The 20026-nt window shown below is 44.2% G+C and overlaps 1 protein-coding gene across 1 annotated transcript in view; it reads right to left on the reverse strand.

Annotated features, from left to right (window-relative positions):
• CDH4 (cadherin 4) overlaps positions 1 to 20026 on the reverse strand; it is a 1855428-nt gene that overhangs the window by 989206 nt on the left and 846196 nt on the right. The gene's annotated exons all lie outside the window — the stretch shown is intronic.

The following is a 20026-nucleotide window of genomic DNA, read 5'->3' on the forward strand; positions in this document are numbered from 1 at the left end:
CGTTTCTTTGTGAATGTCCTTTTTATGCTCCTCCCTCCTTAGTGGTGAGGCGCTCACCTGAGCTGCGTTTCCCTGACATAGCACTCCGGCAGTTCGATGCTGAGAACTGCTAGTCCCATCACGCAACAAGTTGATCGCACGACGAGTGGCTTATATGGCTGTGTACCGTCTGTTGGAAATTAGCACATAGTGCAGTTCAGGAAGAAGCTTTGGTAAAAATACAGGGCGAAAAAACAGTCCATTGGCCCCTACTTCCAGCCAGCCTGTCCCACTGTTAGCAAGTTCGGAGACGCCAGTACAGTAACTACGTCTCTCCATGTAATCATGGACCGCCCATTGGCAGCAGCAACTCCACTTTTCAGGGGTCAAGTGGCGGGTCGCGTCTGCCTGATACCTCGGAGTTATATATATGTGAAGTGCATAAATATAAAAAAAAAGAAAAGGATGAAAGATATATAGAGTGGAGGTGTAAAGTAGAAGCGGCAGAGGGTAAATGGGTATCCGCACACGTTAATTAAAAAAAATAATCAATAAAAGCAAATCCAGAGATTAAACTTGTATTTCCCAAAAGTAAATCCCAGAAGTTAAAAAATAATTTAAAAATAGTGCTGCAATGTTATTCACGTTAAGATTAATCAGACAAGAGTATCTCTAAATGATTAATGTTTAAGGGCTGAATATGTAGAACTAAATATCCGTTTGGATGATTCAATATCTTTTAAACAGCAAAAGGTACAACTTCTTTTTAGGTCGAAGCCTACCAGACAACGCAGCTGTCTGGTTTGCTAATGCCATCTTGGGAAGGCATTCAGCCCGTTGCTTACCATTGCCTTTGTGGTTTGTAACTCAGATTTTCTGGCTTTCTATTTGCTGGCTTTATTGGTTTTAGGCTGCCCAGGTTCAGTTTGTCCCTCCAAAGGAGTAAAGCCTTTCTACACTATCTCTCCTTGTATTCTTGCATAAGTGCTCCTTTCTGTAAACAAGCTTGTAAATCTTGTTCTCATGTTGTTACATTTGCTATACATTCAAAGACAGAGGTAAAATGTCAGGCTTTGTCTTCTGAGGGAGCTTGGTGTTTACTTTTCTTTTTCTGACTTCAAAGTGAGAAGATTTATGTGACAATATTGCTGGATGCTAGGGGTTGAGCAAATAGTTTTTTTTGTTCTAGCACACAACATTGAAATTAACTGTGAAGGTATTTCAGAAGAGAGACAGCGTTTACAACGCTGGCAATACCACGCAGGTTCATAACAACGTGGTCGTTACAACGACCGCGCTGTGACCACGCATGCCTTTACATCGCAAGACGTTTCAACGACTTGCGCTAGGTGGCATGCAACACCAGGGAATGTGTTGGATTTTAAATCCAACACCTTCCCTGCTGTTGCGCTAACTGGAGTAGGAATAGTAATTTAGAATTTATACTATTCCTAAGTCCAGCGTGCCACCTAGCACAAGTCATTGAAACGACTTGCAATGTAATGCCACGTGGTAACAACGCGGTCATTGTAACAACCGCGTTGTTACCTACCTCATGGTAAAAGCACGCGTTGTAACGTCATACATTCATTTCAGAATATATCAAAATTAGCAAAGCATAAATGAAGCACATTTCTTGTTAATTCTGAAGTGTGTTGGAAACAAATACATTAATATGACCAAATCAAATCAATTCTCTAGATGATGCCATGCCATATCCAAACTTTAACGTTTGTAAGCTGTATAGCTTAATAGTAAAACCGAATGTCTGAGCAAATGTAATTGTCATTTCAATTGAAAATGAGTTGTCTGTAATGGAATTGTGCTACCCCACCAAGCATATTCCCTCCTCTGCGCCACTACCCTCTACACCATCCCACACCACTGCACTCTGCACCAATCCACTTTACAGTACACCACTGCGCTCTGGACCACTGCACTCTATTCCTCTGCACCACATTACGCCTCTTTACTCTACATCACTCTATGCTAATACACTCTACACTACTCTACACCACTCCAGTCTAGGCCACTCCACTCTATGTTGCGCAACTCCACTCTATGCCATACCACTCTACTCCACTTTGCAACACTCCACTCTACACTCTTGCACTCTGTGCAATACACTCTACGACAACACTTTCTATTCTGTACCATTTTACTGTACGCCTCTGCAATCTATGACAATCCACAGGTATAATCTACTCTTCACCACTGCACTATATGCCATGGCACTCTACACCAATTTACACCATTTCTCTGCACCACTGAACTCTAGCATGCACCACTCCACTCAATGCCACCTCACTCTATCGTGCACCACTTCACTCTACCCTGAAACAATCTACTCTATGTCACTGCACTCTCAGCCAATGCACTTTCTGTGCACCACTGTTTCTATGCCACTGCTCTCTAAGCCACTCTACACCACTGCACCCTGACACTCTACTCTGCACCACTGCACTCTCTGCCACTTTACTCTGCACTACTTCTCGCTGCAGTACTCCACTCTATGCCACTCTACTCTACACCACTGCACTCCACGTCACTGTATTTTATGCAGCTGTACTCTGCACCACTCCACACTGCACTACTACCCTCTACTATGCACCACTCTAATCTACACAACTGAAGTCTACAACGCCGCATTTTATGCAGCTGCACTCTATGCCACTGTACTCTGCAACACTACACCAATGCACTCTACACTCTACTCTGTGGCATTCCAATTCACTGTACCCCACCACACTCTACCCTTCTCTGCACCACTCTACTCTATGCCACTGTACTCTACTCTGCACCATTTTAATAAATTCCACTGCACTCCACTGTATGCCATTCCACACCACTGCACTCTATGCCACTCTACATCACTGCACTCTACAACAGTCTCCTAGGCAACACTGCACTCTACACCACTGAACTATACCCCAGGGTACTCTGCACTACTGCATTCTATGTCAGTGCACTCTACACCAATGCGATCTGCATTAATACACTCAACGTTCTCTATTCTTCAGCACTCCACTCTATGCCACTGCACTCTATGGCACTATACTCTACTCTGCACCACTCTACACCACTACACTCTATGTCACTCTACTCTACATCACTGCTCTCTACACCACTGTACTCAATGCTACTGTACTCGGCGTCACTCCACTCTGCCCCACTGCATGCTACGCCACCGCACTCTATGCCACTGCTCTCTACTATGCAACACTCTAATTTACGCCACTGAATTCTACGACGCTGCACTGTACTTCACTGAATTCTATGCCATTGCACTCTACACCATTGTACTCTGCAACACTCTACACTAGTTCACTCTACGCCACTCCACGTGACTCGACTCTATGCCTCTCAATTACACAGCACTCTATGCCACTCCCCTCTACTCCATCATTTGCCATTCCACTCTATGACGCTCCACACCACTCTCCTCTATGTCACTAATTTTTTGCCATACTGAAGAGCAGCCATGCTGGTGTACAACATGGCAAAAAACACATTGGCAAAGCCAATAGCTCTTGCATAGGGGAGACCTATTGGCTTTGCTAGTGCTTGTTTCACATTGCATTTATCACCTGTGGTGAAATGTCAAGCGCAGCCTGCTTCAGATGTTTGCAAACATCTGATTTCTTTGTTTCTGATTCTCGGTCTTGTCGACATGTAGAGTGAAGTGTTGTTGTGAAACCATTGAAGAAGAGGTGGTTTAGCTGATGTTCTTGGAACCTAGATTCACCCCCCAGTGACTTTGTGATTGGACATGGCACTGCTTTTGAATGACAGAAAACTGAGTGGTAGGCTTTGGCAGCAGAGAACAGACAGCCACCCATCAAGGCTTGTCATTTGTCCTTGAAGGACTGCGTCCTTGATGCGGTCTCCATCTGTCAACCGCATCACAGTCTTGTTCCAAGCTATGCTCATTATTTTCAATGTTTTGCATTGTAGATGGAAGAAGATAGGACATTTAATGCAGCCAATGGCAGCTAAGAGAATAACCTTTGTAGGCATTAATGGGGCTGAATTCACAGGATACAGCAAAAGGTCAGAAATAAATATTATGTTCTGCGGCTCCTGCTGGATCGTAAGACAACCTGGCTGCCCTCGGCTTCATGCATACCTCACACAAGATGAATAAACATGCGCCCTCTGTCAGCACTCCTGTACTCTCCCTGTAATCTTAAAGCATTACTTGTGAATCTTTCAAGTCTGCCATGGCCCCTGGTAGGTTACATTATAAAGGGCACTCATCAGTCGCTCGAGAATTCTGTTGAGATATGTTAACTCTCTGAGCAATGTTCAGAGGAGAATTGGCCTCCGACGTAAAGGACAGCAGAGCGGTGATCCCGAGACGTCTTCATGCACACCGTGTTCTTCCTCTGGATCCACAGAGTGTTTTAGTTTGACCTTGCTCAAAGTTAGCTTTATCAAACCAGTGGCTAGTCCTTTCTAAGATGGAGGCTCATGCTGGTCCCATCCAAGACGGAGACTCACGCTGGTCCCGCCTAAGATGGAGTCTCACTCTGGTCCCACCTAATATGGAGGCTCACACTGGTCCCATCTAAAATGGAGGCTCACGCGGGTCCCGCCTAAGATGGAGTCTCACTCTGGTCCCACCTAATATGGAGGCTCACACTGGTCCCATCTAAGATGGAAGCTCACACTGGTCCCACCTAAAATGGAGGCTCACACTGATCCCATTTAAGATGGAGGCTCACACTAATCCCATCTAAGATGGATGCTCACGCTGATACAACCTAAGATGGAGGCTCACACTGGTCCCATCTAAGATGGAGGCTCACACTGGTCCCATCTAAGATGGTAGATGGAGGCTTCAGCGAGGGAAGACCATGTCATCTGAAAGCGTTGGGAGTCTCAAGAGGTAACCCATCTTTAGGTATGTCTACCCTGAAGAATATGTTTCTGTTTCACTGAGTCTGCTAGGAAAAGCCCACCCGCTGATCATCACCAATCTGATAATTTCAATATTGCTATTATTTATTTTTCAAGATCTTAAAGTCAAGTTGCATTCAATGAGGTATCGAATTTTGGTTCCACTTGATGGAACCGAGAACTATGAAGTGACGGAAACATTAAAGCCACTTTAAACTGGCGCGGTATAAAAATGAACTTTAGATGTAATGTGAATTGCAGTGAATATGTACTAATATAAAACAAAAAATCTCAGAGAAAAGGAGGAGAGGGGAATAATCTGGGAAGGGTGATAGATTGTGGAGAGGCGGGCTATATTTTCTGAATTGCGCCCATGAAGAAAGTGTCCGGTGCCGCATGATGTCATTACAGGGTGTTGATCCGAGTGATGATAAAGCCTGTGTGTGTTAATTTTAAGCCTTTTGGATTTCCACCCTGCCACATTTGCTCCTAGCAGTACATGTGCTGGCAGACAGCTGCCTTGAGTTCCAAGGCCAGGTAGTCAGGTTATTTTAAGGAGGGGTAGGTGAGGTTTTAAAGTTATGGAGGTGACATTCTCCAATTCTCTCAATACTACATTCATTCAGATCAGTTGATTTCTGTACTTGGTGTACAACAGGTAGCGGTGGATGAGGGACTGAAACAGTGTTTGACAGATCTGAATTATGCTTTGCATTCATTGCTAGCTAGGATGATGGATTCTAGGTGATAATTGACGTTAGTGGGTGGTATTCTTTTTCGTTTTTTGCTGCATGCAGCATTTAGGATGATGAGATTAGCCAGAGATGTTGGTTTGCACCAAGTCTTTTCAAGTTTGTGGCTAGTTCCTTTACCACCGTTCAGGTCACAAAACTTCCAAGGTGGTGAAGGTTTAGGGCTGGCATTTTTCAAAATCAAAGAAGCACAAGTAACTACTAAAGACTTAAGGGCACCGTTCTTCGTGCAGAGGAAAAGTCAGCAGAAGTGGCGGAACAGAGGCAAATAGGTGTCTGTATGAGATTGCGTGTTTACTGCAGATGGTTTTGTTTGTCCAATAGGTGGTGCCTGGGAGATAGCAAGATCAACTCTACCTGCCACATGATTATGAGCACGTCTTGTCATGATAGGCAAGCCAGAGATCACCAGGTCAAGGTTGTGTCTTTGGAACGTGTTGGAACAGTGATCTGAGAGGTTAATTTGGGGTAGATTGGAGCGGAGTGGGGTAGATTGGAGTGGAGTGTGGTAGATTGATGAATAAGGCACCACATATGTGGTTAATGTTAAGCAAACACTATATCACTGATGTGGTGATGTCTTGGGAGGTTAAAGTCACCACAGTATATGTCGCTGCAGTGAGTTAGGGAGCCTGACTAGATGGATTCCGAGCAGTCAGTAATGAAGAGTTTGTTCTGTCTGAGAATTCTACAAGTCTGGTATGAGTTCGTCGAAGATAGGGCTGGATGTGGGAGTAAGCCAAGCTTCTGCCATAAAGAGATCATTTGGGTTATTGTGGGAAATCGGGTCAGCAATATCGGAGGTCTGGATCAGTGCTGAGCGAGTGTTGGAGAGCGTGTGCACCGAAGTAGTGAGAGTGATAACCGTGGGAGGGGATCGTTGGTGAGTTGTGTCTGTTGTGCTATGACATGGATGAGATTTGTATGTGTGGTGTTTAATAGTGCAAGCTTTTTGGGATGAATGTGGGATGGGGACAGGAAAGGTGGGTTGGCAATTAGGCGGCTTGATGACTTACCTACTACAAGGATTTGTAGCTGCGTGTAAAGACCAAAAAGAACAATTTCGAATTATGTAAAGCAGTGGTTCTTAACCTGCGGTTGGGGACCCCTGGGGGTCTGCTAGGCCTGTTCAGGGGGTACACAACTGTTTAACAAAATTAAAATGAACACAGTGTTTACAAATAAAGAAGCAAAGAAATTGAAAATCGTCAAACGTTGCCAAATCTGAACATGAATGAAACTACTTATTCCAGTGTTTAGGCATTTGTTTGGTGTATACTTGTTTTTTTATTTTTGTGCTTTGTTTTGAGGTTCAAATCATAGAAATTGCCCAGGCCAAGGTCCTCGGCTTCCAATAATGACTCAGTGGGGGTCCCCAGATTCCAGTAATGATTTAGTGGGGTCCACAGTAGTCAAATGTATAAGACTCACTGATTTAAAGGGTATCAGGTGAGAGTGTTTCACCTGTTTGTAGAAAAGATTGGAGGGATGTCATGAGACTGTGATGACCCTGCCGAGAGGTAACTCTCAGTAGGGTCATATGCGGAGTAGCATCATGTAACGTAGAGGTGGAGCCCTCACCCTCAGACAGTTTCACCTTTTACTATTTCAGGGGGTACTGCAAGTATTACACCAGCTATGTTTACCTCCCGACAGCCCAGTAGTACACAATTGGTACAGTACTGCAGTGACTGGCTCTACAAAGACAAAAATTGGCAGCAGCTTAACAGCCCACCCCTGGGGGCATTATTCAGAAAGACATATATTTGTTTGAACCAAATAAGCTTCTACAGGCGGGATATTGATCAGTCTGCAAAGTTGCGGTGTTTGTCCTCAATGTTAAGAAGTCGCGGGCGCTGCAAAAAATAATATTCATGGCTTGATCGGTGCAGTGCAGCCATTCATTTTGTCTGAGCCTAATTCCTTTTGTTCAGTCTCACAAAGAACATTCCCTCCCTGCTGCTACATTTTTAGACCAGCATTTAAGAGATTAGTCACAATTACAGATTTCAATATTCCACAGCTCCTGTAAGAGAGGGGAGAAAGTGAATTCCTGCTAATTTCTCAGCATGCACAAGCCATCAAGGAAGGAGGAATGAAAGGGGCTTATGAAGTCATTTAAGAAATGAGCTACAACGAGCAGCAAATGTAGAAACTATTGAGTTTTCAGGGGGCTGAATTCTTGGCCCAGACACCAACATAGATAGAGCACAAAAACAAGTGACAAGTGAATAAGACAAAGAAAGAGAGCTAGCAAGTTAATGAAAGACAGAAAGACAAAAAAATATAAATAAAGATAGAAAGACAAAGAAAGCAAGCACATATTATACTGTAGTTACATTTATATAGCGCTTACTACCACTGATAAGGACTTGAAGCTCTTTAAGCCGGGCAGCACGCTGCTCCGAACCCAAGGTTAGCGGTTAAATCAGTCTTTGCAATTTATTGGGATTAGTTTTGTGTCCTCAAAAATACCACTCCATGCATTCACTCCAGTGTCTTTATGGTCGATTAAATTAGTAGGGGTTAGGCGTGATCATTAGTGGGGGGCATGAGAGTGCATGCAGACAGTAGGTGAGATTCTTAGATGAGCTAGAGTAGATTGGGTATGTCTAGGTTCAGGGTATGACTTTCAAGACTTTCAAAGAAGGACCTTCTTTGAGAGGAGGTGTGGGCATTTTGCAAAGATACAAAAATACAGGTTAAGGGAAGCATGCACACCACTTACTATAGGGCGTACTCAAAAAGGAAGGCAAGTAGAGGATGGAAGCTAAGAAGAGATTAGCTCAAAGAATAAAGGGGAGGCGACTATCGGAAATCTTAAGTCAAGGTCAATATTTTCATGCATGGTTTTAGGAGCGTAGAGTAGAGTTTTGAGGTAGCATACACTCTAAGGATGCAAAACTGTAGAGCGATACCTATATGCAAGATAGTGCTATAGTAGGTACTTTCGAGAGGCGCTACATTCAGGCCACATGATATTGTACAGCTTTTCCCAGAAGATCTGACTGATGTTGAGGTATGCTGAACCAGCGCCAGATCCTCATCCGGCCACATTGGCCAAACTGGCGTTATCATAGTTTCCAGGCCAGCAAAAAACGACAGGTCAGTTTAGGGGAAAGTTGCCTGTAAGTACGAGATCAAGATGACATACAGCAAATAGTGGGTTGTATTAGTTACAAGAAATTCTTTCGTAAGATAAGAGTCTGCAAAAAGTGAGCATCACGTCAATAAGTGGAAAGGCTCACATCTAGTAAGAAGGTCACAGGCAGTCCATTACAAAACTCCTAAATAAAGTTTCAAGTCAGCTCAGGCACAGGACATGCCCCATTAGCCAAGCAGACATTAGATCAGCTTACAGGGAACCAAAGGAAAACAGTCAGACGTCAGGTCAGTCGATGTCCAGTATGTGCAATCCGCAGGCAAGATGTAGGCATGTGGTGTCAGACCTTATTGAGATAAATGCTGTGGGCCATTCGGAAGGCCATGAATGTCTGACCAATGCCAACGACAGTTAAGTCTAGTGTCTTGTGTCGATGATGTTAAGCGGAGTGTCAGTCCTGAGCAGTTGCAAGGTCGCACTAAGAATCCAAAGATAAAGTCAGCAAGAGCTGCCGACTTTGGAGCTCGGGAACCAGGTTCGATTCTGGCGTTGGCTCAACATTCTGAGATTCTGGGCAAAACCCTTAATCTCCCCGAGCCTAAAAATGAATGTGTTCGTCTGTAATGCAACTGGTGCTCATGTAAAGCGCTCCAATACCTTTGGGTCGAGTTTGTGCTATAAAAAACTGCAATTTATTTTTAAAATTCTATGTCATGCACTGTCAAGGTATCTGTAAGTCAACAGTCAAGGGATAATTAGCTTTTTTTAAGCTTATACGGGCCGTTGTAATGCCATGCTGGTACCCTGCAGCTGAGAAGGACAAAGATAAAAAGTTATTAATGAGCAAGTATGTGTAAGTGTGGCAAAAACTGTGAGCAATTAAACTAAAACGTGCAAGCAATCAAACAAGGAACAATAAAAAAAAGTAGGAGAGGAGGCAGGACACAGAGGGAGGAGGAGGGACAGTGAGTCGATAGAGAATGAACAAGTCAGATGAAGAAACTTAGAAAGACAGACTTATGGAGTTGTAAAGAAAAGCAAGTGACACAAATATGCACCCAAAGGTTTCTTTTCTGTTTTGTCAGACTCAAAATGAAAAAGCATTGGCATAGCCAATAGGTATCGCCTTTGGGACCTTATAAGTGTTTAGCCATGCAACAATTGCATAACTAAATACTTATAAGGTCCCAAAAACGAGACCTATTGGCTATGGCAAGCGGCCGTGCGGCCGCGTAAGTGATCGCGATCAAACATCAAAGCGGCCGTGAAAGTGAAAGTAATCGCGGCGCGCGCGCCCGTGCATATGCACTGTAGATCTAGGCTGGCCTGGTAGCACTTTTTGGAGCCCTCTCAATAAATCTCGCCAGACCAGCGCATGCGCTGGATCAGGCGCGACCTAAAAACCACTCAACCACGCCTAAAAGTAATTTAACTTCCTGTGGCCAGATATTTAATTTATTTGGTTGAACCAGCAGCCTTCAATGCAATAGTTTGAAAGAATCAACTTCAAATAAGCCCATGGAAGTCAACAAACGGTAAAAATGCCTTCTCAAAACGCGACCATGCAAGTAAGCAAGAAAGTAGTGATGACCCTCAAGGCAGACTAACTGAAGCATTCTGATGTAAAAACAAAATACATTCGGTTTTGATTTGGCTGAAATATTTCATGTTGTGAAATGACCATTATATTTCGAGGAAGAACTTGACTGCCACAGTAAGGGACCCTTTTTCCACCACAGACTTTGGTGGGCACAGGGTAATTTCATATAACCAATAATTTGTATCAATTAATGTTGCCATTGATTTTCTATTGTAAGAATACACTAAGGGCCATTTTAATTACTCTTAGGTGTCCCACACAGTCCTGATGAAGACTTTCCTGTAAGGATTTAGAATTCCCCTACAGTCCCATTGGTGCGAAACGTCGACAGCTCCACTCTGTGTGCCAAATGTGGACAACAGTGATAGCTTCACTGAGCCAAACTTAACATTAAGGTTTTGTGAATAGTTTTGTAGCCTTGATTAAGGCTGGATTGGCCATTCATGTTTTTTTGATGTATATATTAGTCACTGCCCTCCTTTTCTCACTCACCCTCACTTTCGCACATTGCTGCACAAATCCCGCCTTTCCCTTTTTCTGGGGCACCTTTGTACAATACTGTGTTTTGAACATGCATGTGTTCAATATGAATAAATATGTTTAACATGTTTGTGATTAATTAATTTAACAGGCGCATTTAAAATCAATGTTTTAATTTTGTTTCCACTGGGACCATTTCTTCTTGTGCCATAGTAAGGGAGGCTTTTATGTGAAAATAATTCTGTGTGTTCATGCTCACAGTATTTCTCGAGGAGTAATATGGAGATATTGTTTTGAAATACACACTGAGGAACATTTGGAAAGAACATGGCCACCTTCATGCTACCAAATAAACTACATGTTTCCAACAGCACTGTTTGCAATTTAGGCTCAGAATGAGATGTTATCTTCATTTTGGGCATGTGATGCTCAAAAGGTTTGTCTCCTTATTTGCCTCTGGTTGGGTGGCTTCTACATAGCCTGGTGCTGGATTCACAGGCCTCCTGGCTCCCTGATGGACAGGTGAGCAGGTCAGTTTCTAAAGTTACAGCCCCTTCACCCTACCCTGCCGGATGCATTTGAATTCACAAGTGACAACATGATATTGATCTCTGGCTTCTATGTATGGTGGATTGACGAACACAAAGGGTGAGGGCCAATGAAAACTTCACATTCTGAAATAAATCACATAGTATCGATGCTTGACTTCATTTTGGAGAACATGAGCCGCTTGTTTTTGTCAAAAATCCCCTTTCTAGGTGAGCGGACACTTGACTGATACAACTCGAATGTGGAGTCTAAGTGCAGAAAGAAAGAAAAGAGAAATAAAGAAACAAACAAGTATAGAAAAAAGAAAGAGAGATAGAAGGGAAGTATGTAAGAAAGAAAGAGAATGAATGCAAAAATAAAGTTGGGACGAAAGTGAAGGGATGAGGGAAAAAGAGCAAGAAGAGATGACCATAAAAACAAGACAGGGACAAAGAGAAGAAACATAAGTAAGAAAGAAAGGAAGGAAGGAAGGAAGAAAGAAAGAAAGGATTAAAAGAAGAAACAAAGAAAGAAACAAAGAAAGAAAGAAACAAAGAAAGAAAGAAAGAAGGATGAGACCAAACAAGGAAAGATAAGATGAGGGAAGAAACAAAAACAACAGAAAAAAAGAAAGGAAAAAGGAAGGAAAAGAATAAACAAAGAAAGAAAGAAGAAAAAGAAGAAAGAAAGAAAGAAGGAAAAGAAGGGCAGAGAAAATAAGGAGAGAAGAAATACCAACTATATCTTAAGAGATGCTCGCAATTTGAAGGCACATACAATGCCCCATGCCCGCAGGGGGCCGTATGTACTTTATGTAAGGCACCGTGTCACATTATTCGCGCTCATGCCAAGCAGCTCAAAGTTCAGAGCCCGCAGTGCCCGTCTGCATTAACCCATCCATCAAGGCTGCCTGTATTTGCCCAGGGTGTGAATGTGCTCATTCTTTCCTCATCCTGCCCCCTCTCCCACCCTTCCCTCCTGTTTGTCTCCTGTTCGGCGAAGAGCACATTTCATTGCAGTCTTTTCTTCCCTCTTCTTTTGTGCATCAGTAATGCACCCAGATTTATTCAAGTTCTGTAGGCCAAGTGTGTGTGTGGGAGGGGGGCTGGGGGAGATGCCAAAACTAGACTGCTCTATAACTAATTAAGAAACACATTCTGGACGTTGGCGGTCACCTGCTGGTGGGAATTACTTCGGGTAACAGAGGGAAACAATAAGACAACAGAGGAAAGATTAAACTGATAACTCAAGGGTATCATGAGGCAAAGCAGAAGTTCTGTGTGCTCTGGATGCAATGTGGGGCAAACAGTGTTCGGGTGAATCCGTCTGTGCACTTTTGTGAAGGTTCTTCCCTTCGCCACAATTCATGTACTTACTGCTCGCGCAGCTCCTCTTTCCAGACTATTGTGCCCAGCACTTCACTTACCTGAAAAAAAAGAATAAAAACACATGAGAATCAAGAAATGGTTAAAAAATTGACTGTTTCCTATCATTTCTGTGCCACTCACCACTTTGAAGCAACCTCAAGGTGGCAAGAAGCACTATGCAGAAAATCAGAATATCAAAACAATATTAAGAAGAGGAGATACATATTCATATAAGAGGTCAACAACTACCCACAGACCTGGGACATGCTGAGAAACCACACCTGAAGATAGATTGGAAACAATGCAAGGCTAGGACATTTTGGGAAAGGTCCAAATTTGAGACCATGAATTTGGGACGCACAAGACGTGTTGGATTGTAAAATAGCAACACTGGAGGACTGTGAGAAACGGGGGAGCTGGGAGGCTGTGAAAACTCCAGACTGTCTATAAATGCAGAACTGGGGAAATAGAATGGACTGCAAAATTTGAGGAAGCCATCAAGATCACAGAACTGTGGATCTGTGCGAAAATGTAGACTCGTGAAACTGTTTCAAGTCAGGGAAGTGGGGATCTATCGAAACTGCAGAAATGTTGGACTCTGGGAAACTGTGTTAGTGGCGATCTAAGGGAAACTGCAGAATTTGTAGAGTAGACTATTAAATGCAGGACGGGGGATGCATGAAAAATTTCAGAAATGGTAGACTGTGGAAAACCACAGAAATGGGAACCATTGTAAAAGTGTAGAGCTGGAAGATCAATGGGAAACCATAGATCCAGTGATCTATTGCAAACTAGAAAACATGAGAGCTATATGAAATCGGAGAACATTTCATATAGTTCACCGGGGGACGGGGTTTGCTGAAAAACTTGAGATCTGTGGATCTATGGGAAACTCCAGAATTGAGCTAATATGGGAAACCTTTTAACTAGGGATTCATGGAAAAATGTAGACTGGAGGACTGTGGGGACTGTAAAAATATAGATCTATGACAAACTTTAGAAGTGACTTATGGAAACAGCAGAATTGGACCTAATGACAATAAATAATGAGAGATCAATAGGAAACTTAAGTGCATGGGAATTGAGGGGACTTCGGAAACTCGGGGCTTTGGGAAACCTCTGATCTGTGCATCATTGAGAAAGTATAATATCGGGGAGCTTCATGAAAAAGAGAACTGGGAAACTCCAGAAAATTGGATGACTAAGGATCTATTGGAATAACACAAGTGGGGGGTTATGTGAAACTGTACTATTAATTATTTCTGGAAAGTACAGAGTTGATAAACTCTACCAAAATGCAAAAGTGTACATATATGGCCAACATTAGAATCGAGGAACTTTGTGAAAATGCAGAATTACAGGTTTATAGAAAATTGTAAAATAAGGGACCTACAAAAAAGTGCACATTTTGGGAAATTTGAGAAACTGCATAATAGAAATTAGGTTTCTGGTTGGCAGAGGTATGCACCCTGTCCAAGCAGGAACCACATGCGTAGTCAGGGTAAGTCAGATACACACCCTAAACTAATCTGTGCTCACCCTCTGGTAGCTCGGCCCAGAGCTGTCAGGCTCAACCTAAGAGGCAATGAGTAAAGTATTTGTTCAACACTACAAACAGTAAGACAGTGACAACAGCACACAAAGCATGCCATACCTGGTTAGAAAAATAGAGCTTCATTTATTGAACAAAACAAGACCAGAATGACACAAGTCCAATAAGTAGAACCAGAGGTATGAATTTTTAAAGAATATCTTGAAATGCAATGCTTAAAAGCATAAAGCGCCAACTGGGGCTATCTGGTTGCACTAGACCTGGTCAAATCCAAAAGTGCAGACTGTCCGCGATGGAGCACAGGTTGGGTACAGGAACCAGCCTTGGCCCGCTTAAAACAGTATCTTGGTTTGTGCTTGCGTAGACATCGAGGAAGGGATGCGGGGAGCAAAGGAGGCAATATGTAGGCATCGATCCTTGGGATGTAGACGATGAGTCGGCACCGAGCCACGCAAAGTTGAATGTGTATCAGGAATGGAGGCGCTGCACTGCACCGCCTGTGACCTCACGGACAGCGGTGCTGCGTCAGCATCTATGGAGAAGTGTTGGTTCCAAACAGTGTAAGGGTGTCGACATGTGGATTTCTGCTGGAACAACACTTTTTACACACTTCCAAGAGTCCAGGACTGGATTGGCACCACTTGACAGAGTAAGACTCACAGTTAGCAGAGCCCAGGTAGGGTTGTTTGAAGTCTTTGATGTTCCTTAGACTTCAGAATAGGAGGCAAGCAGACAAGCCCTTAGAGTCACTCTGGCTTCCAGTGATGTAGGTCCTGTCCTGCTCACCCATACAAGGAGGGAAGCAGGAAGGTCAGCACAGCAGAAAAGCAGTTCTTCCAGAGCAGTTGGCCAGTAGAGTAGCAGTCCTTCTTTCTAGCAGAGTATCCACAGGTCCAGTTGTGTACTAAGTTGTCAAGATCAGAAGTCCAGTTTTTATACCCAGTGGTGCCTTTGAAGTGGGGGTGACTTCAGAGAGGGGCTTTGAAGTGTACATAGTTCCTCCCTTCCTGCCCTGGCTCCAGATTCACTACAGGGTGTTAAGCAGTCCTTTGTGTGGTATTCAGGTCTAAGTGTAAGGCCGTGGCAAGCTCCTCCCTCCCATCCTGCTCAGGATGGCTCATCAGGATTTAGATAGCCCATCAGTCGCACCTAAGCTCACTTTGTGTGGAGCTGTTTAGAGGGAACGCACAAGGCCCAGCTGTCACCCACCCCAGATGTGTATTGGAGACAGGCACACAGGGCTGTCTCCAATACACAAAATACTTTTACTTTTCCGAAGTGGCATTTTTAAAATTGTAATTATACATTTGACTTTACCATTAAAGAGGATTCATCATTACAATTCCATAGGTACTAAACATGACAGGCATACCGCTATCCAAATGGGAATTATACTTATTAAATGTAACAAGAAATCCCCAATGTTAACCTATGGGATAGGTAGGCTTCACAGTAATGAAAAACAAATTTGGGAGTTTTTTACTTTCCGGACATGTAAAACTTAAAATAATATGTCCTACCTTTGAATTGCACAGCACCCTGCCTTATGGGCTATCTAAGGCAATTATTAGGGGTGACATATGTAATAAAAGGGATTTTAAGGCTTGGCAAGAGGTTTTATATGCTAAGTCGACATGGCAGTGTAAACTGCACACACAGGCTCAGCAATGGCAGGCACGAGATAGGTTTTAAAGGGCTACTTAAGTGGTGGCACAATCAGTTCTGCAGGCCAACTAGTAGCATTTTATTTACAGGGCCTCTGCACATTTACTGCCACTTTACTAGGGACTTATAAGTAAATTAAATCTACCATTTGTGGATAAAGCAATGTTACCATGTTTAGGGTAGGGGCACATGCACTTTAGCACTGGTCAGCAGGGGTAAAGTGTACAGAGTCCTAAGGCCAACAAAAACAAATTCAGCAAAATGGGAGGAGGAAGGCTAAAGGTTTGGGGTTGACCCTGTAGAGAGGGCCATTTCCAGCAATGCTTAACCAGGGGGTGATTGACAAGTGTAGAAATGGGGGGGTAGAAAACTGCAGAGAGTGGAGAACACAGGAATGTTTGGCAACTAAACAAGTAGGGGATTATGAAAAGTCAGAATTGAAAGCTTGAGGGACCACTGTAAAACCAGGAGAGCACCGGAAGCTGTAGACATAGGGAACTATTGAAAATGTTAAGAACTCACATGGGCACACACACAAACACTGATACCCACCCACCAATTCTCATACAGCTTGAATAATTGACAGAATAGCTTTCTGACATTGGCTATGCAACCATTGCACTTCCTCTGCTAGAGAGAGTTTGAGAGAGTAGAAGGACCTCTCTAGGTGGTTGCAGTTTGTGGCTCACATGTTGTCTTTCACTCATGAGTTATTATTCTTACACATGATTTTCCCACACACAGGTGCAAGGGCTAAAGTAGGATTTGGTGCTTTGGTCTCATAAGCTTGCTTCTTAATAGCAAGCGACCTTCGCGCTTGCCTATTAATGCCACTCTAGCGATTAAATTCATTAATCATTACAAAAAGGAGCTCAATGTATCCCCTGATGTAAATCGTCCAAATATCACTCCTTGTTGATTCTTTAACCATTGGCTGGAAACCTAAATTCACCCATAGATGTGTAATTTAAAGCTGAACTCTCGCCAGGTGCCTCAAATATCACAGACACATGTACAAACAGAAAAATGCCAAAGGAACTACTTCAGTTTTTGTGTTTTGTAATGTCACAAATCCCGCAGATATCCATTTAAAGATCTATTAGTAAAATAATCAATATTGACTAGAAGCCAAAGGCTTTCAATGTTCATATTGCAAGCTGGTGCTATCCCCGGCAACTACCCACCTTTGTCTCTTCAGCTACTCGCCTGTGGTTCTATTTCCTCACCTTCCCCGTGTCTGGTGACTAGGACAACAGAAGTGCTGTGGCAAGTGGCTTTTTGCACTTTAGTTTTCACTGTGGCATGTGGGTTGCCTCCTTTTCTTGCATGATAATCTGTTCCCACTCCACCCCCTTTCTTCAGCTCCATTTTTTGTTTACTTCTACAGATCTCATGCTGTATCAGCCGTCTCATGTGGCTTTTTATTTAGTATTTCTTTTCCCTGCCCTACCCAATCGTCACCATCTATGTTGGGTGATGTTGACCATTCCTCCATTCGGGGCATCCATGCTTCCTCAGATAGTTGTTTCCCCTCTATGTTCTCTGTCCCCGGTACTCGCCTCATTTGCCCCCACCACTGTAGACCCTTCACTCAATCTGCCCCTGGACCCTTCCTTCCTGCACACCACAGGATACTTGTGCTGACCATCACAGGTAGTCTTTGTCTGTGCCTTCTGTCCACTTGCCACTCCTTATCTGACTCTCACCAGCCTACAACCTCCACATAGGCTGTCTGTTCCTTCCTGCCCACCACAACAGCCATTTGTGTCTTTAGTCATATGTTGTTGTTTTTTACCATCCCCTCGCGTTGTTTTCTCTATGATGACCCACCTTTCAAAGCCACCTCTGCTGTCCTTCGGACCATCTGAGCCTGCCTCACTGTCATCCTCTGAGAAGGAAGGCAGGCTGGGTTTGTGGTTCTCTGAGTTGCTGTGTATTTCTGATTTCATCAGCATGCTGCAACATGACAATGGATGTGCCCCCCTCTTTGCCCACCCAGTGCCTCTTTTTATTCTCTCACATTGTTCCACCACCATTTCCTCGGGTCTTTTATCCCCCACAAAGCAATCATTTACACATGTTTCCAATTCTGTAAATCACAGTATTTTTGGGGTTCAGCTTTAGTGGACACATGGCCTTCAGGTTTGTTCACCCCATCCTCAGTTTTCTGTTTCCACTTTCCATCTCCATCGTGTTCATTGTTACCCACCTCCCCACCCCACAGGAGTGTTCTTCTTCTCTTATCCGACATTGTAATCTTCTTCTGACATTGTTAGACTATTAACCATCATTTCCTTTTTTCTCCAAGACTCCCTTGTCTCGAGCAACCCTATTCCCTTGGCTTGAAAATCTTTTTTTATTTTGCCAGGGAGTGATATTGTGTTACAGTGAATTTGTTTAGCTGCAATGTAATTGTCTCTGAATTGTAGACAAAGAAGTAAAGGCTACACTGACGTTTTATCAGACATCTGTCAGATGTGCTGTAGTTCATGTTCCCAACAACAGTACACACTCACCAGTCGTGTAAGCGAAAATGATGCCCCCCCTCTGCAGAATGAGCTCAGTGCCCCCCACCCCCCTGCAAAATGAGCTCAATGCCCCCCCCCATGCAGAATGAGCTCAATGGGCCCCTCTGAACGGTTGGGCCCCGCTACACTGCAGAGGCCTGTTGGGTCAAGTAGAGGGTTTAACTACTTCTTATTCCATACCACTGCACACATTCTAAAAGGCATGCAAAGGCATGGCTTAGAGGGTGAGGGGGCACCCCCCAAAACAAGAAACCCTGGCACCACCCCCAACCTCACATCGCGGGGGCCTCAGCTGCGCCCCTACACTCACAAGTGATAGTCACTGTGGGCGTGGGGAACTTCCATGTTTTCCAGTGATGACACACATCACAAGGTGGAAGGTCGCACTGTACTTAGAGTTAGAGGAAACCCTTCACTGATGAGAGCCAACAGGATGGAACTGGTCTAGGGTGACTTAGGTTCCCTTTCAGATGGGGGCGTGGACTAGATATGGGTCCGGACAGTTCCTAAGAGAGCAGGACCGAAGTAGGCTTACAAACTTGGTCCCCAACGGCAGTGGCACAGACGAGCTAAAAAACTGTGGCATGGAATATGTCGCAAGTAATCACCATTGCTCTGATTAATCACAGCCTGTCCATCCCTCATTTGGAATGTATGATGAGCCACCGTAAATGATGTTTGGTGTCAGGACGATGAGTCTGTGCTCACCTTGCTATATGGACACAGAGACTATGGGGAAGAGGACCCAAAGTGTAGGGCTGCTGCCAGTTGCGTTTGGGGCAAGAATTGTGAATGGGGTGCTTAACCCTTTCAGCCCAGGTCTCCCCCCTCCAGGACTATGGCCTGAGCCCAGGCAGGAGCCATGGAAGATTCCCTCACTCCAGAACAACAACCACAGCAGAGGAAGCAAAAGGACCCACTCCCTCTGCAACAGAGAAGAAGCAGAACATCGCCAGAGGCGGGGGACCCTTGGCTCACATCTAGACCGAACAGGTGGGCATGGCACAAGCAGATGCAGGGCACACCTGCCGCACACATACAGCAAGGGCACAGAACGAGCAGCAGCCGTGCAGGACCTACGACTGAAGGGGAACAACAGAGGCAGCGTGCAACACGTTAACACACAAACTGAACCTTTGCTTCCTATGCACTACTTCAATCAACACACCTGGAACTCATACATGGTAAGCGAAAGAAGTGAGGACTGGAGGCAGGGTCCAAGGTGATCTGGAGGGAGGTGGTCACCCTAGAACCGTGAAGCGTCATGATCACACACATACATGTAAAACAGAACAACAGCAGCAACACAAGATGCGCTCTCACACAGAGCCTGGGTGGGAGCCGCAGTGACACAGACACACAGTAGGCACAGGCAGGAGCCGGGCAGGCTTCACAAGGCCCTGCCCAGGCCACTTCCGCCTTTTGAGGCCACTTCTCTCAATCATAACATTCTCAAATGCCAAAACAGGCCATGTGTCTAAACACGAGGCCCTCTTGAAGGCCAGGGCTGATGATCCATGCTCACCCTCGATGGTCATTTTGGCTTTAGGTCCACGCGGGGTACACTTACAGT

The sequence above is a fragment of the Triturus cristatus genome, chromosome 7, assembly GCF_964204655.1.
Source record: "Triturus cristatus chromosome 7, aTriCri1.1, whole genome shotgun sequence".
Lineage (NCBI taxonomy): Eukaryota > Metazoa > Chordata > Amphibia > Caudata > Salamandridae > Triturus > Triturus cristatus.